Here is a 25,878-nt window from a genome sequence, read left to right as displayed (position 1 = left end):
AAGAAAAACACTATCAGGAAATGTGCTTGTCCCTGAGTCAGATGCCGGCCTCAGCAGACACATGAACATTTTCTGCCCTTATCTTACTCTGATATAGAAATTGGGCAATAGTGATACAAATAAAATTATTTTATTTTTGTGCTCACATTGTACAACCAAAAAACAAATTCAGTTCAGATGTGGTTCCTTGATTCTATTTTTTTTTTCATTTTTATTTACTTATTTTGACAGCGACAGAGAAAGAGGCAGATAGAGATAGAGAGAGAGAATGGGTGCGCCAGGGCCTCCATCCACTGCAAACGAACTCCAGACGCGTGCGCCCCCTTATGCATCTGGCTAATGTGAGTCTTGGGGAATCGCGCCTTGAACCGGGGTCCTTAGGCTTCACAGGCAAGTGCTTAACTGCTAAGCCATCTCTCCAGCCCTCCTTGATTCTTATGTAGTTGATTTAGGTATTTTCCTTGGAAGTAATTGGCAAACCAAACTCTATTCTGAATGCAGTAGGGTGCAGTTTTAGTGGGTTTTTATAGTAATGTAACAAGGTAGAACCTTTTTATAGTGTGAACAACTGCTCTATTGTAAATGTTTCCTAAGATTGGGTTTAGGCTGGTCAGATCCTTTCAGAGTGGAGCATGCTCAGATGATGCTGGTGAGACCCTCCTTGTGACTTGTAGACATTACTCACTCCTGTGTGGTTACATTCTACTAGGGTTACACATGATTGTATTATACAGAACATGTGTATTTTGTGTTTTGTGTACACACAGATACATCTGTGTGGTTAAAGAGCATCATGATTCTTTCTGATGGCCTTGTCTCACTATGCTGTCCACATTAAACCCAGTAACTTTATGCAGAGTGCTCTACGCACCCATTCATCTGCATGTGCGGACACGCTGAGCAGTATAATCGGCAAGTAAGTGAATGTTGAGACCTGCTTTTCCAGATCTACACAGCATGCACAGCTTGGCCAGCGGGCTTGGAACTAACATCAGAGCAGTGGCAGACGAAAGAAAGAGGATGATGAGTGTACTTGGAGTGGGGGAAGGTGGCAGTGCCCACACCCAGCCATAGATAGGGCTGTGGCGGGCAGCCTCGGAAGCCTGATCTGAAGCGTGAATCCTCCGCTCAGTCCTCACCTCCCCTTGGGTAGGTTTGCTGAGAGTTGGGAAGCTAAGCTAGAAAGAAAAGGAAGTAGAATTGAGAGTGATGAGGAAAGAGCAGCTTCCAGAGTGGGAACGTCTTCTAGATGTGCGTGGGATAGGGTAAGGTTTTTTGAGTTGGGTCGTTTTTGAATTTATTTTTTATGTTTTATTTATTTATTGGAGAGAGAGAGGAAGAATCTGGACATGGTAGCTCACACTTTTAATCCCAGCACATGGGAGGCAGAGGTAGGAGGATCATTGTCAGTTTGAGGCCACCCTGAGACTACATAGTAAATTCCAGATCCGCCTGGCCTAAAAGAGAGGAAGAGATAGAAAGAGAGAGAGAGAGAATGGGTGCACCAGGGCCTCCAGCCACTGTAAACAAACTCAACGTGCACGTGCCACCTTGTGCATCTGGCTTACATGGGTACTGGGGAATCAAACCAGGGTCCTTAGGCTTCACAGGCAAGCACCTTAACTGCTAAACCATCTCTCTAGCCCAGGTTAGGGTTTATTGAGTTTTTTTCTTCCCCCTCCCCCCCAAGATAGAGTTTTTGCTCTAGCTCAGGCTGACCTGGAATCCACTGTGTACTCTTAGGATGGCCTTAAACTCTCAGCAGTCCTCCTACCTCTGCCTCCCAAGTGCTGGGATTAACCATACCCAGCTCTGAGTTGTTTGTTTTTTAAATGACAGAAACACTACTCTACCTTAAACAATAGTGGTTGTTGGCTCAGCTAACTGGGACATCAAGGATGTGATATGAGGCTTAATCTGTGTTCAGTACCTATGGTTGTGACTCTGTGTTGGTCTTACACTGCAGAATATCCTTCCTCTGTGCCAGGAATAAGGAATTAGCCACCATGCTTAATTCTAGGGCTTTCAGTTTATAGACCACCAATCAGAAGGTTTTTTATTTTTCTCCCAGCATTCCTGCATCAGTCCCAGAGAAGGCATCAGCCTCATTCTTCTTGGGTTGTTTGGTCATCCTTGATGGCAGTAGTCCAGATGGAGCACCAGAATCTGCAACTAAGATTTTCCCTCCTCTGACTTCCAACCTAAAGCAAAGGGTAATAACTATGGCATAAAAAGAACAGGCGTCACTCCTGGTAGCAAAATCAGTTGTTCCACGAGGCTGTAGAGACATGTCCTGGGAATTATGGTATGTAGTCACACTAGGAAGTCAGTCATTAGAGAAGGTGTAGGTGGCATGGCCACCTTTTGGTCGGTCTGTCTTGTTATATTGTGGCATGGTTTTGACTACAAGCAGTTGGACACACTGACTAGAATGCCCTAGCAGTGAGGACACCGGATGAATGGAGCAAGCCATCTGGAGGAGGGGCAGGCCCAGGAAAGGGTGGCTTCTGGTCAGCAATATGGTGGAGACCTAGTTCTCATTCTGCTCTGCTTTACTAAGCACTTTGGCTTGTCTATTTATTGATTGATTGATTTGAGAGAGAGAGAGAGAGAGAAAGTGCACACCAGGACCTCCAGCAGCTGCAAACAAACTCCAGACGCATGTGCCACCTTGTGCATCTGCTTATGTGGGTCCTGGGGAATAGAATGTGGGTCCTTAGGGTTCTCAGGCAAGTGCCTTAACTGCTGAGCCATCTCTTCAGCCCTGGCTTGTCTTTTTGTTGATTTTTGGTTTTTCGAGGTAGGATTTCACTCTAGTCCAGGCTGACCTGGAATTCACTATGTAGTCTCCAACTCACGGTGATCCTCTTGAGTGATCCTCTTACCTCTGCCTCCCAAGTGCTGGGATTAAAGGCGTGTGCCACCACATCAGGCTCTTGGCTTGTCTTTAAACTGCTTCTCTCCTGTTCCAAGGATGGCTGAAATGCTTTCTAGTACCTTGGAATCGTACTCAGCAGAGTCTACAAGTATGAAAGATATTTGTCTTCTCTCTTTTCTTTCCTTTTTTTCTTTCTTTTTTTTTTCCCTCCCGTGTGGTAGAGTCTCTAGCCCAGCTGACCTTGCACTCACTCTGTAGTCTCAGACTGGTCTTGAAATCACAGTGATCCCCTACCTCTGACTCCCAAGTGCTAGAATTAAAGGTATGCCCACCACATCCGACTTCTTTCCTTCTTTTAAAGACAAGATAAACTATGAACTTGACTATGAACCCCAGGCTGGCTTGGAAAACATGTGAATTCCTGTCTCAGCTTCTTTAGGGTTGTGATTACAGGTGCCTGCCATCATAGCTGCCCCCGCTCTCTCTTTTTAAGTATTTTATTTTTATTTATTTGTTTGACAGAGAAAGAGGGAGAGAGAGAGGATGGGTGTGCCAGGGCTTCCAGCCACTGCAAATGAACTCCAGACATATGCACCCCCTTGTGCATCTGGCTAACGTGGGTCCTGGGGAATCAAACCTGGGTCCTTTGGCTTTGCAGGCAAACGCCCTAACTGCTAAGTCATCTCTCCAGCCCTCGCTCTTTCTTTTGAGGTAGGTTCTTGCTCTAGCCCAAACTGACCTGGAAGCCTCCAATTCACAACGATCCTCCTACCTCTGCTTCCCAAGTGCTGGGATTAAAGGTGTGCACCACCACGCCCGCCTTCATCTAGCGTTTGTTTGCAGTGACAAAAGACCAGATGTGCCCATAAACACATACATGTGCACATGTGCATGCGTGCACACACACTCACACACAAATAAAATAAAGCAATGCAGACTGGCCAGTTCCCTCTCTGCTGTCACTTCTTGTTGCTGTCACAAAATATTTGACAAGCCACATAAGGGAAGAAGGATTTATTCTGGCTCGTGTTTTCAGCGTTTCAGTTTGTTTTGGTGGGAAGCTCCGCGTGCTGGGCACCTGTGGCTAAGGCTTGTTCACATTGTGGCTGTGGGCCAGGAAACAGCTCCAGCCTGGAATCGGAGATGAGTTTAACCTCAACCTTTAAGGTCTGCCCACTATGACCCATTGCCAGCAGGTAGGTCCCAAAGGTTTCTAAAGGTTCCAGAACTTCCTCAAACAATGTCACCAGATGGGGACCCAAGCATCTGTGGGGAACATTTCACATCCATCCTATAATAATAGTGTGACAAATCTAGGGGTTCCTTCACGAGGATACTGGCCGGCACTATACTTTTTAGTTCCTCCAGCTTAGTTATGAGCTGAATGAACCTTTTTGCTTTTATTTATTTATTTATTTTTATTTATTTGAAAGAGACAGAGAGAGAGAGAGAGAGAGAGAGAGAGAGAGAGAGAGAGAGAATAGGCACACCAGGACCTCCAGGTGCTGCAAATGAACTCCAGATGCGTGCGCCCCCTTGTGCATCTGGCTAATGTGGGTCCTGGGGAATCGAGCCTCGAACTGGGGTCCTTAGGCTTCACAGGCAAGTGCTTAACTGCTAAGCCATCCCTCCAGCCCTATTTATTTATTTTTGAGACAGAGTCTCATATAGCCTATGCTAGCCTCACACTTGCTGAGTAGCCAAAAATGATGTTGAATTTCTCATCCTCTTGCTTCTGCCTCCCACAGGCTGGGATTACAGGCATATGCCATCACATCTGATTTATATAATGCTGTGGTTCAAACCCAGGGCCTTGTGCATGCTAGACAAGTGTTCCATCAGGTGATGTACATATCCAGGCCTAAGCCTGTTTGCTTTATAAGGTACCCAGCTTCAGGTATTTTGCTGTAGCAACACAAAACAGACTAAGGCTGAGGGGAATGACCACCAGGTGGATAGAACAGTATCTACCATTCTCTCCTAAAGAGCCTCACACCTGCCTGGGGTCAGAGGAGTCTTACCTAATGGTTAGGACCCAGGCCATGTGTGAAGACAGTGTTCCATCATGATACCCTGGTAACTGTCATTTCACTTGCTCCTGCAGGTTTAGAACTGAATTCAGCCTGTGGCTTGAGCATTTGGAAGGCTTTCTTATAAACATATCCATAGCTCATGAGGAGACATTTCAATGTCTGTCTTCCTGCTTTGCAGCCAGTTTCTCTTACCTTCCTATTCCCTTTTAATTTTATGATCAGCTTATTCCTTTTCCTCCGATTGCCAGTGTCGGCTGCTCTGCCCCTCACCCTCCGGCTTTCGATGGGAAGAAGCCATTCCACCACTCAGCAGGGCTTCAGTTCTGAGCTGAGCCTTAGAATTCTGTTGGACAGGCCGCCTACTCTCAGTTCGTCCACTGGTGGGTCTTAATCACAAATCCCAGGCCAGGTTCACTTGACTTTTAGGAGAAACACGTCCCCAACCTTGTAACTGACGCTGTGGAAACTCAACTGCCTTCTGCTGCTTCTGTTTAATGGAAGTCTCATGCTGTGTGCTGAGTCAGCTCAGCTTGAGCAGGGACCTTTCCTGAGCTCCCAGACTTAGGCCAAAGGGCCAGGTGAACTGAGCTGTGAGTTCAAGGCCACCCTGAGATTACATAGTGAATTCCAGGTCAGCCTGGGCTAGAATGAGACCCCACCTCAGAAAAACAAACAAAACATCAAGCAGATAATAAATCAGTAGTGCTGGTTGTAGCTCTGTGATCGGGTACATGCTCAGTATTGCCATGACTCTGAGTTCCGTCTCAGCACCCGGAAGAGGAAAAGCCCATTAAGCAGTAACCACTGAGCACCCAGCAGTCCCAGGCGCTTGCATTCTTCTTCTGAGCCTCGGCAGTAGGGAGCTGGGAGGGGAAGATCTCATACTGTCAGATGCAGAAATAGGGCTTGGAGAGGCCGTGGCCCTGCACAATTCCCTGTTGCTGGTGTGTGGTAGGCATGTGCCTGACCAGCGCGGCTCAGCATGCTGTGGCCTCTTGAGCCTCCATGGATCCATCGTAAATGAGGAGAGAGAAGTTGAGAGAAAAATGAATTCTTTTTCATCATTTTACTGAAATGCCTGCTACACATGGGGATTCTGCAGATGCTGGGAAAGCCAGTGGAACAAACAGGAGCCCTGCTCCAGGACACAAGATGGCTGAGGGGAAGAGTAAGGAGTTCTAGAACCATTCAGTAGAGGCCCAGTTTTGATTGTAGGGTTAGCGAAGGACCAACATGGAGGCTACAAGTGAGGAGAAGGACATTTTTTTTTGGCAGGAGACATGGCTCGTGTGAACCCCTAGAAGAGGCAGAGAGCCTGAGGACTGAGGAGCCCAGAGATTTCTTCAGCAGTGGAGGAAGTGGAGGGAAAGGAAAGGAAAGGCCGGGCTGCGCAGCGGGAGGTGCCGCTGCGTGGGAAAGAGCTGGGCCTTGAGGCGAGTCAGGACTGAGAGTCTGGATTTGATTCTAAGGGCAACGGAAAGCTGCACAGGCCTTTTAAGGAGAGAGGGGACAGGACTAGTTTGGAGAATGAAAACTATTTTCTTTTTTTAATTAAGATGTGCTCGGAGTTGAGGTTCCTGCATTTTGAAAGTGGCTTTTCACCCCTGCCCCAGGAGATGCTAAGGCTACAGCCTAGTTGGAGCTCAAGATTTCTTCTTATTTGTGCCACCTTAATCCTTGGGACCTGTCTGTGCTCAGCGAAATCCTGTCCCTTTTCCCTGAGGCTCACAGTCTAAGGAGGTACCCCTCTTCTCTCTAGGTGTTAGGGGTCTCACCATCCCTGTATGCGCCCACACCCCACAGGGTTCTCTTCCCAGCTTCATGAGGCTCTCTTTCGACCCTGGCCCTCAGGTGAGCTCAGAGCGCAGCCCAGGTAAGACATTGCTGGGCTGCAGGTGAGCTCATATCCTGCTTCTCCACTTGCATCTCTTTGATGTCCCAAGTGTATGTGGTTTTAATATTTGTGCTGCAAGTAAAGTTTTCTAAAAGGGGTGTTCACCTTACCAAGGGGAGTTGTTGAGTTCTCTTGTTCCCTGGTTTGGATAAACTGCCCACTGCCCCGAGACTTCTAACCAAAGCCAAATGGAACTGCCTGGTTATATTAACATCATTTTTCTTCCTCCCACTCTTTTGATATCCTGACATTTTCTTTCCCTTTGCCTGATTTATCCTCTTTTCTGGTTGCTATGGATCTGTGAAATATTTCCCCTTTCATCTGTTAGTAATACTGGCCAACTGTAAGGCAAAACACTTTCTTCGCACTTTCCCAAGATTTTAGATTAATAGTTGAAAGACTGGATTTTTACTCCATAGAAGAAAAACAGGTCAATCCCTCAGAAAGGAGCTTGTGCTCTAAAATTCTATAATTTAAAAGCCCTTATCGAAATCTTAAGTAATTTTAGGGAAGGCTTTAAACCCTGAGAACAGATGCGGGCAAGTACAAGCCACAGGCCAAATTCTCATGGCCACCTGTTTCTGTAAATAAGATTCCACGGGACGGGCTGCCTCCCCTGGGCGAGGATGTGACTGCTCATGCTGTAACTGCAGAGGCTGGGGCGCAGCTCAGTGGTAGAGCACTTGGTTAGCCTGAGTGTGACCCTGGGTTCAATCCTCAAAATTGGCGAAAATCAAAACAATAACAGACCCACCACCCTCCCCCCAAAAAACCCATGTTGTAGCCCTTGAATCTCAAAATATTTGCTATCTGGCTACACACTGAAAAAGTCTGGCAATTTCCACTTGAAAAGTGTTTTCCACTTCTGAATAATACCCAAGCACAGAGATGGCCATCTTAACTTGGGAGATTGCTGAGGCCTGAGAGTGCTTGCTGTAGCTGGGTTCTGAGTCCCTGGCCCCGGGACCTTGGGATCATTGCTGCCCAGAGGAAGAGAGGGAATTCAATGCATCTCCTGCTGAGCAGGGGTGGAGACACATTCCTTTGGCTTCCCTGGGTCTGTATCTTACTTGCAGACCTGCAAGATCCTCTTTCAGTTGGTAGGAAGAGGCTATTGACACAGACATTAGCTAGAATAATTTACCCTCAAGCTAGGTCTCTCATCTCTGGTCCCCTGTAGAGTCTTAAATGACTGGCTTTCACCAGATAAGTGGCTCCTTTGTTTATAGCACCTGCATTTCAGGAACGCTTCCTGCAGGGGGTAGTGAAGATCACTGGTTAACCTGGAGCTGAGTTGGGATGGTAGGTCCAGGATCTCCACAGGCAGTAAGAACTACTCACTACAGGAAGTTTACTGAAGAGGGCTGGGAAACAATGCGGCAGAAGCCTTGGAGGCAGGCTGCTTAGGTTCAAATCCCAGTTCACCCATAGAATCTTAAATCAAAACTGGTGGCTCATGTCTATAATCCTAGCACTTAGAAGGCTGAGGTAGGAGGATTGCCTTGAATTTGAAGCTAGCTTGGGCTATAGAGTGAGTTCTAGGTTAGACTAGACTAGAGTGAGACCCTGCCTGTTGCAGTCAGGTTTGCACTGTTGGCAGAAATCACCTGACCAATGGGCTGGGGGAGGGGGAAGGATTAGTGATTAAATCGTTTGCCTGCAAAGCCAGGTTCAATTCCCCAGGACCCACGTTAGCCAGATGCACAAGGGGGCGCACGTGTCTGAAGTTTGTTTGCAGTGGCTGGAAGCCCTGACGTGTCCATCCTCTCCCCCTCACTCTCTCTCCCTCACCTTCTTCCTCTCTCTCTGTCAAATAAATCAAAATAGGTATCATTAAAAAAAAATCACCTGACCAAGGGCAGCTTTTGGGAAAAAAGGGCTTATTTTGGTTTATAGGCTCGAGGGGAAGCTCCATGATGGCAGGGGAAAATGATGGCATGAGCAGAGGGGGGGACATCACCCCCTCACTAACATCAGGTGGACAACAGCAACAAGAGAGTGTGTCAAACACTGGCAAGGGGAAACTGGCTATAACGCCCATAAGCCCGCCCCCAACAATACGCTGTCTCCAGGAGGCGTTAATTCCCAAATCTCCATCAGCTGGGAACCTATCATTCAGAACACCTAAGTTTATGGTGGACACCTGAATCAAACCACCACACTGCCCCTCAAAAAAAGTTGAAATAAAAGGAAGCAAGCACTCTTGGTTTTCTGATACAGAGTCTTATGTAGCACAGGATTACCTCAAACTCACTAACCAAGGGTGACTTTGAACTTCTGATCCTCCTGCCTCTGTCTCCCAGGTGCTGGTATTACAAGTGTGTTCCACCATACTTGCCTTGGAAACACTTAAAAGCCTTTGATCCTTGTAATCCCCACACTGCTCAGGAGGCAGAGGTGGGGGGATTGGTGTGAGTTCGAGACCAGTCTGGGACTACAGAGTAAGTTCCAGGTCAGCCTGGGCTACAGTGAGATCCTGCCTTTCCTTCCCCCTTGCAAAAAGAAGAAGAAACAGAGCACACTCCTACAGTCAGTTTCCAGATCTGATAATAGCATGTCCATGTGCACGTGAAATTACTCACAGAAACCCTCTTACTGTGGTAGATGGGGTTGAAGTCATTGGTATTTTCCCTTTTGTACCTTCCTGCTCTTTGAAAACTTTATTATTAGAAAAGAAAAACTAAAGGGACATAGCCGTGACTGGGCTCTTTTTTAAAGTAGAGAATCCTTTTTGAAAAAAACATTTTATTTATTTATTCATTAGAGAGAGGGAGGGAGGCAGGTAGAATGGGCACACCAGGGCCTCCATGCACTGCAAATGAACTCCAGACGCATGTGCCACCTGTACTTCCCAGAAGACTGGCCCGACTGAGTAGCAGCCCCTGTCCTCACCACTAGTGTCGGGAGGAGCAGAGGGTGTTTGCCGGTGGCTCTCCAGCTCTCTGGCAAGATACTTCTTTCGAGTTCTTTCATGGTGAACCAGATGCTCATAAGCCCTGCCTGGGACCCCTGGGAGTAGATCCCATATCCAACCAGGCCTGTCCTGTTGCTTCACAGGGCAGATGTGAGGGCAGGCTGCTTGCGTGGTTTTTTTGCAGGACTCAGGGCCCAGATATGGGCCTGGCCTTCTACCCAGAGTTCTGATGACGTTCCAAAAGCATCTCTGACTTCTCACAGAACTCTCCTCTCCAGGAATATGACAGTTGGAACTGGAACCGGGGAGGAGCTAAAAAGGTGCTCTGGTGATTTTCAGGAGATGTTGGCTAGTCCCCTTGGCTCTGTGGAAGATGAATTCCTGGGACATTGCTCTGGGCCAAGGAGTGTCTCTGGAAGAGGTTGCAGCCTTTCTGAGCACTGGGTCCTACCTCCTGCAGACCTTGTTTGGATTTGACAGTTTAGACCAGGACACTATGGGCTTATTACTGGCCATGCCTGGGTCCTTCCCATACTGAGCAATGGGATGACTTGAACACTGGACACCTTTATCCCTTACTTCTCTTCACTCAGATCACACACACATTATTATTTTTTTTGGGGGGGATAGGGTTTTCAGTGTAGCCCAGGCTGACCTGACCTGGAATTCATTATGTAGTCCCAGGATGGCCTTGAACTCCTACCTCTTGCCTCCTGAGTGCTGGGATTAAAAGCGTGCACTACCACGCCCGGCTATTATTATTTTTGTTATTGTTTTTTTCGAGGTAGGGTCTCACTGTAGCCCAGGGTAGCCTGGAACTCATGGGATCCACCTACCTCTGCCTCCCAAGTGCTGGGATTAAAGGCGTGCGCCACCATGCCACGCTGCGCTCACACACATTATTGTCTGTCCTAGCTGGAACACGTTGATTTCCCCAATTGTTCTTGCTATTGAAATATCCAAATATTATTGAAAATGTGGGGGAAAAGGAAGTCTTAAAACAATAAGCACAATGGAGTTAAATTTTTACTTTAAAAAGGCAATATCACAGATGCAGTGATGCAAGTGTGTAATGTCGCACGTGTGCACCAGGGGGCGCGCGGGTCTGGTCTGGAGTTCTTTGGCAGCGTTCGAAAGTCCTGGCTGGTGCGCGCGCTCTCTCTTTCTTTCTCTCTCTGTTAATTGCTCTCAAATGAATAAATAAATAAATAAAAACAACAAAGCCAATATGAAGGATAGGGTATAGATCAGGCCCTGGGTTCTATCCCCAATACAGATGGAAGAAAATAGGATTTTGTTTGTTTGTTTTTGATTTTTTGAGGTAGTGTCTCACTCTAGCTCAGGCTGACCTGGAATTCACTCTGTAGTCTCAGTATGGCCTTGAACTCACAGCGATCCTCCTACCTCTGCCTCCCAAGTGCTGGGATTAAAGGTGTGCGCCACCACGCCTAGCTCCAGCATTATTTTTTAGGGGCCTTTAGCCATCCAAGCTCCCAAATCACCAAGTCCACACTGAGTACTTAAAATCTCTTCTGCACTGGCCTGGGCTAGAAACTGCCCAGACTTTACCAGGACAGCTTCAGAGTACCTCCCAAGGCCCTTCCATGTTAGGAAATGCTTCCAGGAGCCAATGAATAGCCAACAGTTTTCTAGTTAAGTCCATTAAGAGGAATTTTTTTTTTTAAAGGAAAAAGCAAATCCCTTTTCCATATGGCAAGACCTCAAATATTTTTAAGCACCTGTTGTGGATCATAGCTCAACACTCTGGCAGTCTTTCCTCCAAATGAAAACACCTCCAGTTCCCTTACCTGTATAACCATTCCTCTCAGACCACACAGCTCAGAGGTCTGGCCAGTCTGAAAGCTACCCTTGTCTGGATTCACTCTAATTTGCCAAGGCCTCTGTAGAAAGTAGCTCCCATGAGGGCTGTTGGGTCAGAAATTACATGCAAAGGTACATGGGTAAAGTCTAGACCCCAGCTTTCTACACCCCATCTCCAATTCTTCCCAACTTCTCCCACTACTCATATATGGGAAAGAAGGTATGGATGACCAAGTACGTTTGGTCTGGTTAAAGGGAGAGGCAGCAATGATCATTACTAATAATATTTTGGGGCTTAAGCCAGGCTCCTTGCCAGGGCGAGGATGAGCTTAGAAAGCAGGGAGGGCTAAGACTGCGTCTGCTTAGTCTTTAACCTCAAAGAACTGCCTTAACTCTGGAATCCAGCCAGCTTTGAAATGACCAAAAGATGGAAGATTCCCATGACTCCTTTTGTGGACTTCAAAGGTGACAGAGAACTTTCTTGGTGTCTGGGCCTGCTGGTGTGAGAACACGGTGGCTGTCATGGTCACGGCCACACAACCTAGTACATTCACTTTCTTGGAGGACACAGGCACCCAACTGCAAAACGTGCACACCTCACGACCTGTCAAGGACAATTTAGGAATTTATCCTGAGTTAAGGGGGTGCAATGGCCACACTGTACATACATGAGTGATTCTTATAGCACTGTTTAAACTGGGGAGCCTGGAAACGGTTGGAAAGCTCATCAAGAGAGGGGTTTCAGGCTGCTACCATGCAAGAAAACGCCACACATCATCCCAAACATTGCTTCTAAGCTGTCTTTATCCAGTTAGAAAGACTTCAAGCTGGACACAGGGTACACACTTGTAATCGTAGCATCAGGAGGCTGAGACAGGAGGATTACTATGAGTTTGGGCCTAGCCTGAGCTACATAGTGAGTCCAAGGTCAGCCCGGCCTATCGAGTAGGGCCTTGTCTCAAACAAATGAAAGACTTCCGTGATGATGCTGGGTGAGGCAAGCATGTTATCACACACAGTACTCAGTAAACTGTCTAATTAGCTCAGGTACAAAGACATGTCTAGAGAATGATAACCAAATAAGAGTGGCTGCCTCAGGGGCTGAGATCTAGATAATGTTTATTTTCATTTTCAATTATATACTACAAAGTTACATGGGCTTATGACAAGAGATTTAAACAACAGAAAAATATGTAAACAATGAAAATCACTTTTCCTACTAGTCCTGCTTCTCAGATATGAGCACCGCTAGTGTTGAGATGTAATTGCCAACACTTTCTTCTGAGGATTTATAATCAAATTCCTAATTTTTGGCTGTGCATGGTGACACACACCTTTAATCCCAGCACTTGGGAGGCAGAGGTAGGAGGATCACTGAGTTCAAAGCCACCCTGAGACTACATAGTGAATTTCAGGTCAGCCTGAGCTAGAGTGGGACCCTACCTCAGAAAAACCCCAAAAAATAAAGATAAAATAAAAATGCTCAATTTTTTGTTTTGTTTTGTTTTTTGAGGTAGGGTCTCACTTTAGCGCAGGCTGACCTAAAATTCACTATGTAGTTTCAGGGTGGCCTCAAACTCATGGTGATCCTCCTACCTCGGCCTCCTAGTACTGGGATTAAAGGCGTGCGCCACCACACCCTGCTTCTACACCCAGCTTTTACATGGGTGCTGGGATGTGAACTCAGGTCCTCATGCTTGCAGGATAAGCTCTTTACCAAATGAACCATCTCTCCAAACCCTCAGGCCAGAATTCTTGAGACTGCTTCTGGTACGTAGCATGGTCACTTCTGTTCCTGCTCCTTCTCTGGGTTCTCTGTCCCAGGCCCTCCAGGTCTGACCTGCGAGATTTTGCAGGAAGCCTATAAACATTGTGGTCCTGTTTGCCAGTGATTGAATCTTGAAATTACCTTGAAAAGTAGATAACAGCATTATCATGTCATGTCTTGTATGTGGGAAGACAAACGCAGGAAAGGTTAGTGACTTGTTTAAGATTTCATGGCAAAGAAAATTACATTAGAGAACAAAACAAAGGAGAATGCCATTATATGGAGACTCCTCTGTTTTGCCATTTATTTATTTATGAGAGACAGAGAGAGTAAGAGGCATCTCTCCAGCTTCTCCACCACACTTTTTTTTGAGACGTTGTCTCATGTATTTCAGGCTGGGCTCAAACTAGACCTGTAGCTGGGAATGACCTTTAATTTCTGATCTTCCTGCCTCTGCCTCCCAAGTGCTAGGATTACAGATGTATACCACATGCCCAACTCTCCGGGCTACAAATTGATGTTTTATACACATGAAAAGAAAGGTGTTCATGCCACCCGTATAAGGGACATGCAAGGTAACGTGTCTGGAGGTGCCACTTTCCCCTTATCAGACTGATGATCAGCACAAGCCTGGAGAAACAGGTAGTTTCATCATTTTTTTTTCCCCCAAAATGGGTGTGCCATGGCCTCCAGCCACTGCAAACGATGCATGTGCCATCTTGTGCATCTGGTTTATGTGGGTCTGGGGAATCAAACCTGAGTCCTTTGGCTTTGCAAGCAAGTGCTTTCTTTAACTGCTAAGCCATCTCTCCAAACCCCAGTTTCATATTTCATGGTGAGTTGGAAGAGAATGCATTATTATCCAGCAAAATGCAGTCCTACTTCTAGGAATCTCAAAGAATAACCAAAGATATGAAAAGACAGTCACAAAATTATTTTTGGCAGTACTGGGGATCAAACCCAGGATAAAAATAAGACTATTAATTGAAGCACTATTTATAGTAATTTGTTCAGCCACCTCATGGAGTGATGGCTCAGGGGGAAGAAGAGGAAATGTGTGTGTGTGTGTGTGTGTGTGTGTGTGTGTGTGTGTGTGTGGTCAAGTTTTTGATAGTGTTTGCTACTGGCCATTTACTGATGCATGTCAAAGTCTAGAGAGAAGAAATCCAAAGTTGTAAGTCCAGCTGGGCATAGTGGTGCATGCCTTTGATCCCAGCAGAGGTAGGAGCAGCATGAATTCAGAGTGGCTATTCATATGATCTACTAGTGCAATCAGTTGAGCATAGAGAACTTTCCTTGCACATTTCTCCTTATGAACATGCTTTGTTCTCAAATAGATGCTAAAAAATAGAATAATTAGAAAGCGAAGGTGCCTTTTGTATTGGCCTCCAAAGTGACTTTTGTACTCACTTACAGATTCCTGGGTGTAACCAGTCTTTCCCAGAAAAGGATGGAAAGAGTGGAAGTATATGTTTGATCTTAAAGTTCCTAGTGGTTTTGTTTGTTTGTTTTTGGTGTTTTTTTTTTTTTGTATTTTTGTTGTTGTTTTTTCTTTGAGATAGGGTCTTGCTCTAGCCCAGGCTGACTTGGAATTCACTATGTAGTCTCAGGGTGGCCTTGAACTCATGGCAATCTTCCTACCCTGCCTCCTGAGTGCTGAGATTAAAGGCATGTGCTACCACCCGGCTGTTCCTAGCGTTTTTATGAGAATGATGCACTTCCTACTGTGCTAAGAGGGAAACCTAGCATTTAAGAAAAATATTTTTATTTGTTAACAAGGAGAGAGAGAGAGGGAGAAAGAAAGAGGGAGAGAGAGGAAATTGGCGCATCAGGGTCTCTTGCCACTGCGAATGAACCCCAGATACATGCGCTACTTTGTGCATTTGGCTTTATTTGGATACTGGGGAATTGAACCTGGGCCATAAGGCCTTTCTAACAAGTGCCTTTAATGGCTGAGCCCTGTCTCCTGCCCTAGCATTTATTTATTATTTTTGGTAGAGGAATATATAGGACTCTTAAGTTTAAACTCCCTAGGTCCTGTGCTTTAAGAGGAAAGTGGCGTGGACCCTGACTTATGTATAGGTAGGTGGTGGCCCTCTGCTGGTTAAAGATAGGAAGAAGAACAAGGGCAGTTACAAGTCTCCAGAGTGAGCACTCTTCAATCTCACAGAGAGGTACCTGAACAACAGATCAAACAGCTTAGAACAAAAAAAAAATGTACAGGAAGTGGTGACACATACCATACCACATATCCCAGCATTGGGGAAGCTGAGGCAGGAGGATCATAAATTTGAGGCCAGCCAGGCTACATAGCAAGAAACTATCTAAAAAGCAAGAAAAGGGGCTGGAGAGATGGCTTAGCAGTTAAGGTTAAGGGTTAACAACCCAGGTTTGTTGGTTTTTGCAGGCAAGTGCCTTAACTGGTGAGCCATTTCTGCAGCCAATCCTTTCAGTTTTGAAAGCGCAAATATGTCTCCTTTTGCTTTTCTTTTGTTTTCTGAAGATATACTTTAATGTTTTATTTATTTAAATCGAGAGTGACAGAAAGGCAGGGAGAGAGAAAGAGCAAGAGCAAGCAAGCATAGGTATGCCAGGGCTTCCTGACACTGCAAACATACTCCAGGTGCATGCACCACTTTGTGCATCTGGCTTTATGTGGGTACTGAGAAATTGGACCTGGGCCACCAAGGGTTTGCAAACAAGTGCCTGTAACCACTGAACCATCTCTCCAGCCTTTGCTTTTGTTTTTGAGAAACCATCTCTCTAGCACATCAGGCTTCCTTTTTCTTAAAAACAAGGGGGCTGGAAAAAATGGCTTAGCAGTTAAGGCATTTGTCTACAAAGCCAAAGGACCCAGGTTTGAGTCTCCAGGACCCACATAAGCCAGACGTACATGCTGGCACATGTGTCCAGAGTTTGTTTGCAGTGGCTAGGGGGCCTGGTGTACCCATTCTCTCTCTCTCTCTCTCAAATAAATAAATTACAATAATAATTTTTTTTTAAATAGATTGGCAAGGTGGTAGTACATGCCTTTAATCCCAGTACTTGGGAGGCAGAGGTAGAAGGATAACTGTGAGTTCAAAACCAGCCTGAGAATGCTGAGAGAATTTCAAGTCACCCTGGGCTAGAGAGACCTTACCTTGAAAAACCCAAAACAAAAGCAAAAAACCTAATTTTTAAATATTTTTATTTATTTACAAGGAGAGAGAAAAAAAGAGAGAATGGGCACACCAGGGCTTCTGGCCAGTACAAATGAGCTCCAGATCCATGTGCCACTTTGTGCATCTGGCCTTACATGGGTACTGGGACATAGAACCCAGGATGTCAGGCTTTATGAGCAGGCACCTTAACTGCTGAGACATCTCTCCAGCCATAAAAAATAAATATTTTTATTTTATATATCTGAGAGAGACAGAGAAATGAGTATGCCAGGGCCTGCTGCAGGAAAAGAACTTGAGATACATACTCCACTTTGTGCACATCCAGGTAGGTGATGGAAAATTGAACCTGGGCCAGTAGGCTTTGCAAGCAAGCCCCTTTAGCCTCCGAGCCATCACCCCAACCTCTGGCCTCAAACTTTCTGTGCTCCTCATCTGCCGCTCAAGTACTGGGATTCCAGGCATGCTGCGCCAGACCCAAGTTCCACTCACTCTTCTTCATCAAGGCTACTGAATGTGCATTTCTCCTTTGCACACACATTTAGCCAAAATAGTATCAGACACAACTAGTTGAGAACCAGACACTTGTGTGAACTTTTCAGGTAGAATACTGCATTTAGAATTATAAAAAGGTCCCTGGCGTGGGGGCGCACGCCTTTAATCCCAGCACTTGGGAGGCAGAGGTAGGAGGAACACCATGAGTTTGAGGCCACCCTGAGACTACATAGTGAATTCCAGATCAACCTAAGCTAGAACGAGACCCTGCCTTGGAAACCCCCCCCAAAAAAAATATTTTTTAAAGGAAAAATGGGTGGGAATAGAGGTAATTCTTGCTTCTACCACTTGACCAGTTGGAAAAATTTAAGACTGGCCACCATTTGCACCGTCTCCTCTTTACCTTCTAATACTGGAAGTTTACTGACCACACAAAAATCTGTTTTGGTTTTCCCCCATTATTTGTTTGCTTGTTTTGTTCATGTTTCTTTTTCTTTTTTCTTTTTTTTTTTTGTCTTTTTTTTATTCTTTCTTTTATTTAAGTTTCTTTTTTTAAAAAAATTATTTATTTGCAAGCACAGAGAGAGAGAGAGAGAGAGAGAGAGAGAGAGAGAGAGAGAGAGAGAGAAGAGACAGAGAATGGATGCGCCAGGGCCTCCACTACAAACGTACTCTAGATGCATGCACCATCTTGTGCATCTGGCTTTATCTGGGAAATGAGGAATTAAACCCAGGTTATTAGGCTTTGCAGGCAAGTGCCTTAACTGATCAGCCATCTCTCCAGCCCCATTGTTCTTGTTTCTTTTTTTTCTCTCTCTGTCTTTGAGGTAGGTTCTCACTGTAGCCCAAGATAGCCTAGAATTTACTCTGTAGTCTCAGGGAGGCCTCAAACTCAGCCTCCTGAGTGATTGTTGGGAGTAAAGGTATGTACCACCATGCCTGGCTCTTATTTATTTATTTATTATTGACAACTTAAATAATTGTAGTTAATATCCCATGGTAATTCCATCCCTTCCCCCACTGTCCCCTTTGAAACTCCACTCTTCATCTGATCCCCTCCCCCTCTCAGTCTTTCTTTTTTTGGGTGTCATGATCTTTTCCTCCTATTATGAGGGTCTTGTGTAGGTAGTGTCAGGCATTGTGAGGTCATGGATATCCAGGCCATTTTGTGTCTGGGGGAGCATGTTGTAAGGAGTTCTACCCTTCCTTTGGCTCTTACATTCTTTCCACCACCTCTTCCTCAATGGACCCTGAGCCTTGGAAGGTATGATAGAGATATTTCAGTGCTGAGCACTCCTCTGTCATTTCTCAGCACCATAGTGCCTTCTGAGTCATCCCAAGGTCATTGCCATCTGAAAAGAGAAGATTTCTACCAAAAGTGAGAGTAGCATTAATAATATATGGGTATGAACATTAAGAGAAGTGCTTACTGGGCAGTTTGGTGAGCATACTATATACATTTAGACAGACACCAGCAGACCTTACACCCCTAGGGCTCATGACTACCCACTTGTAGGTTTTCAATATCAGGGATGTATTCCCTCCCATGGAATGATCCTCCAGTCCAATTAGAGAGTGGTTGGTTTCCCCCATAACAGATATGCCACCATTGCACCCATTGGCTCATTTGACCTGGCTGGGCAAATTTAAAGCTTGCAGTGTCCACTGTTGAGTATCTTCACTGGTGATTTCTCTCTCTCCCATTGAACTGCATGCACTGTGGCTTTTTCCAGCTTTCTGTCAGCTGGTCTACATGGAGAAGATTTTTTTTTTCAAGATTTTATTTTTTTTATTTGTATTAGAGACGGAGAGAGAGAGAGGCAAAGGGAGAGAGAGTGTTGAATGGGCACGTCAGGACCTCTAGCCACTGAAAACGAACTCCATATGCATGTGCCACTGTGTGCATCTGGCTTACGTGGGACCTGGAGGCATGCACCTTAACTGCTAAGCCATCTCTCCAGCCTCGTGTTTTTTTTTTGTTTGTTTGTTTTGTTTTGTTTTGAGGTACGATATCATTGTAGCTAGCCCAAGCTAGTCTGGAATTTACTCTCTAATCTCAGGGAGGCCTCGAACTCAGCTTCCTGAGGAGTGATTGCTGGTATTAAAGGTGTGTGCCACCATGCCTGGGTCTTTTTGAGGTAGGGTCTTGTTCTAGCCTGGACTGATCTGAAATTTACTATGTAATCTTGCAATTGTGTAGTCCCTCCTACCTCTGCCTCCCGAGTGCTGGGATATTTTTTAAAATGTTTTTATTTATTAGAGAGAGAGAGGCAGATAGAGAATGGGTGTGCCAGGGCCTCCCGCCAGACGAACTCCAGACACATGCACCATCTTGTGCATCTGGCTTACGTAGGTCCTGGGGAATCGAACCTGGGTCCTTTGATTTCTCAGGCAAATGCCTTAACTGTTAAGCCATCTCTCCAGGCTTACACCACCACTCCCAGCTCTGGCTCTTGTTTCTTTCTTTCTTTAAAATTTAATTTAATTTATTTATTTGACAGAGAAAGAGGGAGAGGAGAGAGAGAGAATAGGCATGCCAGGGCCTCCAGCCACTGCACACAAACTCCAGACGTGTGCACCCCCTTGTGCAGCTGGCTAATGTGGGTCTTGGGGAATTGAACCTGGGTCCTTTGGCTTTGCAGGCAAATGCCTTAACTGCTAAGCCCTCCAGACCTCTAGCTCTTGTTTCTTAAAGAACAGCTCTGTCTTAGCCTGTTGAAGCCCCGCACTGGGGCTACTATGTGTTTGTCTGCTTGAGCTCTCTCTCTCTCTCTCTCTCTGTGTGTGTGTGTAAAGGTAAGAATGCAAGTTTTTTTAAAAAATACTGTTTTTATTTATTTGACAGAGAGGGAAAGAGGCAGATAGAGAGAATGGGCACACCAGGACCTTTAGCCACTGCAAATTAATTCCAGATGCATGAGCCCCCTTGTGCACATGGGTCCTGGGGAATTAAACCAGGGTCCTTAGCTTCACAAGCAAACAACTTAACAGCTAAGTCATTTCACAGCCCAGAGTCCTAGTTTTTTGTACTAACTGAAGCTTCAAAGCTCTGAAGGATCTAATCTTTTTCTCTCCCTGCAGTAGGAGGTCCAGTGTTAAATGAGAATTAATTACCCATGATGTATTTTGATTTTGCTCCTATGTGATATCCATACATCCTTACATTTAGCTGCTGTCTCAGGTTCCTTGTGGTAAGAGGATCACTGTGAGTTCAAGGCCAGCCTGAGACTACATAGTGAATTCCAGGTCTGCCTGGACTAGAGTGAAACCCTACCTCCAAAAACAAAAAAAAAAAGTATATGATCATCATAGGGTGCTCAAAAGAACACCTGGAAGAACAGGCATTTGCCTTCAGGGGCCCCAAATCTCAACCATAGAAACCCTAAAGAAGATACTAGCTTCCTCTCCATACCTCCCAGTGAGGGTGGGTGTTACTCTCCTGGCCATTGTGTGGAATATCACTGGGACTGTGTTGTACATTGATGCAGGTACAGGCAGACTGTGCTCCAGAACTGGGAACCTTTGGAGAGTACATTCATTTCTCCAGTGTTTCAAAGGCAACACTAATTATTAAACAATAGCTCTTTTCTTCTGCAACCCATTTCCCTATATTGTTTGCTAATTTGTTATGTCTGGGCCAGTATGAGTTTAGACCACCATGGCCCAAGGATGTTAAGGAGATGGGGCTGAGTGATGGTCAGTTTGCGAACCCACTGGAGTCTCCATACCCATTCAGCTCTGCACGTGCGTGTGTGCACACTCACAAGCAGGGAGTTGTTGCCGGGGGAAGTGATGTGGAGTCATGAAATCTTTCGAGCCAGGGATTGGACTTTAGCAAGAATTTTTTTGGGCTCTACTGGGGAGCTAAGAGGGATTCTCCTGGTTCCTGAGGGCAAGCTCACTGGAGGAAAAGGAGTGGTAAGCACCTCCCCAGCCCCCACTTGGAATGACCTTCTTTCAGTCCCCCCCCCCCCCCCAAGCCTGGCCACTACAGTATGGCTCAGGTGAGGGCCTCAGGGATTTTGACTGTTGTAATGAAGGGATTTAGGGAAGCAGAGAAAGGGAGTGAGCCCCTATAGCCCCTAGCTGGACAGCTGGGCTCCCAACTGAGGCATTATTAGCATTTGAAAACCCCTCTGCAGGGCTGAACCCATCCTGTGGCTGCTCTGAGTGCTGAGACCCATGGGGGCTCCACACCAAGCGTCCAGGGCATAAAGACTAGATCGGACTCAAGAATGAGCCCTTTGTGGCATCATCCCAGGCTTGAAAACTGTGACCAAGGTTCTTTCATTGTTAAGAAGGACCGACTGTTCGCCCCTGCAGTCTCTGCCCCTCACTGGAAGGTTCTGTTAGTGTTGTCTTGCTCTCTAAAACACTTCTCTGGAATGTTATTACACATCCTGCTCCTCCCCTCTTAACTCAGTAGTACCTTGTGCCAAATCTTGACCACACACGTGCTCGGGTGGAATGTGTTGGTCCTAGAACAGCAACTTAGCTTGTGTTCCTTTTCTTGCCATAGGGTCTCCTCATAGCTGCCTGAAAGTTAAGCCCCTTCCCAAATTTAAGCCTGTACAAAGTGCCATTTGATCACTTACTGAGACAGTTTGGGTTTGCACATTTATTTTTAAGTGACTGTCATTAATGGTTAATAAAAAGGTCATAGCTCTAAACCTTGCCAGCGTTTTCTCTATGTCTGGCTTAAATCCCTGTCTGGCTTGTAGTTTGCTACAGACCAAACCTCTAAGAGCTGTGACAGGCCCAGAGGGAACTGCCATCTGTTTTTCAAACCAGGAGCAATGATGCCACCTACTGGGCATGTCATGTTACTACGAGCTCATTGGCTGTCCTGTTTTCTGGTGGCAAGGCATTGATGGAGAGTATCTATCTATCCATACAGTACTCTCAGCATAGGAAATAGAAAATTTGGCAGTAGACAGCATTCCACTAGGCAATCTAGTTTCTGATTACAGACTTAGATATTATGGTTGGGTTAGTTGCCCAGGATTACAGCTATTAAGGGGTGAGTCAGATACGAACTGGGCTCTGTCAACTCCAAAGTTCACTATTGTGCTAAGGTCTGTCTGCCTTTAGAACCAGCAGAGTTTAGTTGATAACTGGACAAGGCATTCTATAACAAATAATAAAGTGTCTCTTCCCTACACTAGTCCTATCAATCCTGGGTTGTTGGGGGTTTTTTTTGTCTTTGTTTGATGACTGCTTAATCCTTGCACAGCTTTCTGACACTTGTTCCCTTCTGTTTTAAGCAATCTAGCAACAATATCAGTTAACTTTTAATGTTTTTTTCATTGTATTGTCTTGAAGCTATCAAATTCTACTTAGCAGTAAGTAACACTGATTTCCATGTATGTTCCTTGCTTAGTGTGGTGATGTGAAGTTACTGTTACAAGTTTGTTGGGATGTAGTTCATTGTTGAATGCACCCTAGCACATACAACTCCTGAGTTCCACCCCTAGAACTGAGAAGTGTGTTTAGGTTCAGCTGTGTTTGTTTTAGGGGGAGTACACATCAGTAATAGTATAAGTGGTCCATAGATAAAGCAAAACTTCTGATGGATGTGGACTTGGGAAGCATGCCATGTGACCTTAGACGAGCTGGAGAGGTGGCTCAGTGGTTAAGGTACTTGCCTACACAGCCTAATGACCCAGGTCTGATTGACTGGTCCCCACATAAAGTCAGATGCCCAAAGTGGTACATGCATCTGGGGTTCATTTGCAGCAACTGAAGACCCCCCTCTCTTTCTTCTCTCTGTCTCTGCTTGCAAATAAATAGAATAATAAACTAAATTTAAAAATGATCCTTTTCTCAACTGTGGATAATCTAATGTTGGTGGGACTGGAGGGATGGCTTAGTGGTTAAGATGCTTGCCTGCAAGGCCTAAGGACCCAGATTCAATTCCCCAGTACCCACATAAGCCAGATGCACAAGTTGGCAATGCATCTGGAATTTGTTTGTAGTGGCTGGAGGATATGGCGCGCCCATTCTCTCTCTCTCTGCTTCTTTCTTTCTGTCTCAAAAAAAAATTTTTTTTTAAAAAAGGGGGCTGGGGCAGTTAAGGCATTTGCCTGTGAAGCCTAAGGGCCTTGGTTCGATTCCCCAAGACCCGTGTAAGCCAGAGGCATAAGGGAACATGTGTCTGGAGTTTGGTTGCAGTGGCTGGAGGCCCTGGCATATCCATTCTCTCTTTTTGTCCTCTTCCTCTCTCTCTCTCTCTCTCTCTCAAACAAACAAACAAACAAACAAACAAATAAATAAATACAAAGTAAAACATTGGTGGGTGACTGAGTCATGCTATAACATGCTGTGGTATCCCAACATTGTTAGTCACCTTTCTGCCAGGCCAGCTGGTGAACCTGGGGAGGGAACAAGAACTCCAAGGTGTCATGGCTTAGCTTCTATTTTGCCTCATCCCGTTATCATCATCATTCTCTTCTTCCACCTTTTGTTGTTGTGGTTGTTTATTTTTACTTATTTATTTGGGAGTGACAGACAGAGAGAAAGAGGGAGACAGAGAATGGGCGCACCAGGGCCTCCAGCCACTGCAAACGAACTGCAGACGCGTGCGTCCCCTTGTGCATCTGGCTAACGTGGGTCCTGGGGAACCGAGCCTCGAACAGGTGGGGGGGGGTCTTAGGCTTCACAGGCAAGTGCTTAACAACTAAGCCATCTCTCAAGCCCTTCTTCCACCTTCTTTATTTAATTTTTTTGTTTTATTTTGTTTTTTGGGTTTTGTTTTCTTTTTTTTGGTTTTCAAGGTAAGGTCTCACTCTAGCCCAGGCTGACCTGGAATTCACTCAGGATGGCCTCAAACTCAGAATGATCCTCCTACCTCAGCCTCCTAAGTACTGGGATTAAAGGCATGGACCACCACACCTGGATCCTTTATTTAATTTTAATTTCATTTATTTGTAAGTATGTGAGCCTGTGTTCATATGTCACAGGGTGGTGAGGGAAGCACACAGATCAAGGCACGCATATAGAAGCCAGAGGACAACTTCCAGGTCAGTCCTCTCCTGTCCACCTCATTTTAGGGAGGGTTTCTCGCTCAGGATTGTCACCGTGCTGTTATGTGCTATGCTCACCTCCAGCTTCTAGAAAATTCTCTCTCTGCCTCTCAGCCATCAGTGTTAACCATGCTGGGATTACAGAAGCCCGTCACTGCTTCTGGCTGCTTCCATGAGGTCTGGGTACTTTGTCCACAGAGCCTCTCATACCTTCCACCCTCTCCTTATTTAAAGTATTTTTTGGGGGGGTGTCTTTGGAGGCTGACCTGGAATTCACTCTGTAGTCTCAGGGTGGCCTCAAACTCTTGGGCAATCATTCTACCTCTGCCTCCCAAGTGCTGGGATTAAAGGAATGCGCCACCATGCCTGGCCTTAAAGCAGTCTAGTTGGGATGATTCAGCACTATCAGGTAACATATGGTCTTTTGTGGCTGGCTTTTTTTTTTTTTTTTACCTAAGGTTGATTTTGATATACTAAATCAAGCTTGCATTTCTTTTTTAAAATTTAGTTATTACTAGGGGGAGGGACAGGGATTGGGCACACCAGGGCCTCTAGCCACTGCAAACAAACTCCAGACACATGTGCCACCCTGTGTATGTGGCTTACATGGGTACTGGGGAATTGAGCCTGGGTCCTTAACCTTCACAGGCAAGCGCTTTAACCGTTAAGCCATCTCCAAGCTTGCACTTCTGTGATAAAGCCCACTTGATCATTATATATCATCTCTCTCTATGTGTTGCAGAGCTTGGTTTGCTGTTATTTTGTTGGGAGTTTATTGTTCTATGTATGAATGATGTTAGACGATGGTTTTTTTTTTTTTTCCTTATCATTCTTTTATCTGGTTTTAGTATCAGGATAATATTGGCTTCATATAATGAAATGAGAAGTGTTTCCTTTTTTATTTTTTGGAAGAGCTTATGAAGAATTGGCATTAATTCTTGTCTAAGTGTTTGGCAGACTTTACAAGTGAAGTCATCTGGGCCTGGATTGCGGGAAAGGGAGTGTTTAGGGGGTTTAGTTTTTAATTATTAGTTCAATTTCTTTTTCTTTCTTTCCTTCCTTCTTCCCTCCCTCCTTCCCTTCCTTTTTCCCTTTCTTCCTTCCATCTTACTGTAGTCCAGGCTGCCAAACTGGAACTCAGTCTGTAGCCCAGGCTGCTGGCCTTGAACTCACAGTGGTCCTCCTACCTCAGCCTCCCAGTGCTGGGATTGCAGGTGTGCGCCCCGCCCCGTACTCTCTATCATTTCTTACTTGGAGAGGATGCAAGCGACTTTTAGACACTGATGAAGGAAAGGGGATCTGAGGTATCTATCAGGAGGCAGGAGACCTGGGATAGTCATTTACTCTGCCTGCATCATGCCTTCTCTTTCCCCCATAACTCGGCTGGGTGACATCAGGGGACATAAGAAGGTATTAGTGAGTTTTTGTTTTGTTTTGTGTTGTTTTTGAGGTAGGGTCTCGCTCTAGCCCAGGCAGACCTATGTAGTCTCTGGGTGGCCTCAAACTCATGGCGATCCTTCTGCCTTGGCCTCCAAGGTGCTAGGATTAGAGGCATGCACCACCACACCTAGCTAATTCATGTTTTTATCTTTAGAAATTAAACATTATACGCTGGGCCTCATGGTACATGCCTTTAATCCCAGCAGCTGGGAGGCAGAGATAGGGGGATTCCTGTGAGTTCGAGGCTACCCTGGGACTAGAGTGAATTCCAGGTCAGCCTGGGCCATAAAGAGACCCTACCTCGAAAAACAAAAACAAAAAATTAAACATTATACTTTACTAGTAGCTACAGAATGACAAGAGTATGCATGTGATCTGAAAATTAAATTGTATAGCCAGGTGTACTGGCACATGCCTTTGACCCCAGTACTCAGGAGGCAGAAGTAGTGAGTTCA

General features: G+C 45.6%; 1 protein-coding gene across 2 annotated transcripts in view; it reads left to right on the top strand.

The window, feature by feature from the left end:
• The window catches only part of Sufu (SUFU negative regulator of hedgehog signaling), a 126,869-nt gene that overhangs the window by 44,696 nt on the left and 56,295 nt on the right, over positions 1–25,878 (top strand). The gene's annotated exons all lie outside the window — the stretch shown is intronic.

This window comes from Jaculus jaculus, chromosome 1, assembly GCF_020740685.1.
Source record: "Jaculus jaculus isolate mJacJac1 chromosome 1, mJacJac1.mat.Y.cur, whole genome shotgun sequence".
Taxonomy (NCBI): domain Eukaryota; kingdom Metazoa; phylum Chordata; class Mammalia; order Rodentia; family Dipodidae; genus Jaculus; species Jaculus jaculus.
The sequence above is the reverse complement of the archived record's forward strand: the minus strand, read 5'-3'. Positions and strand labels throughout refer to the sequence as shown.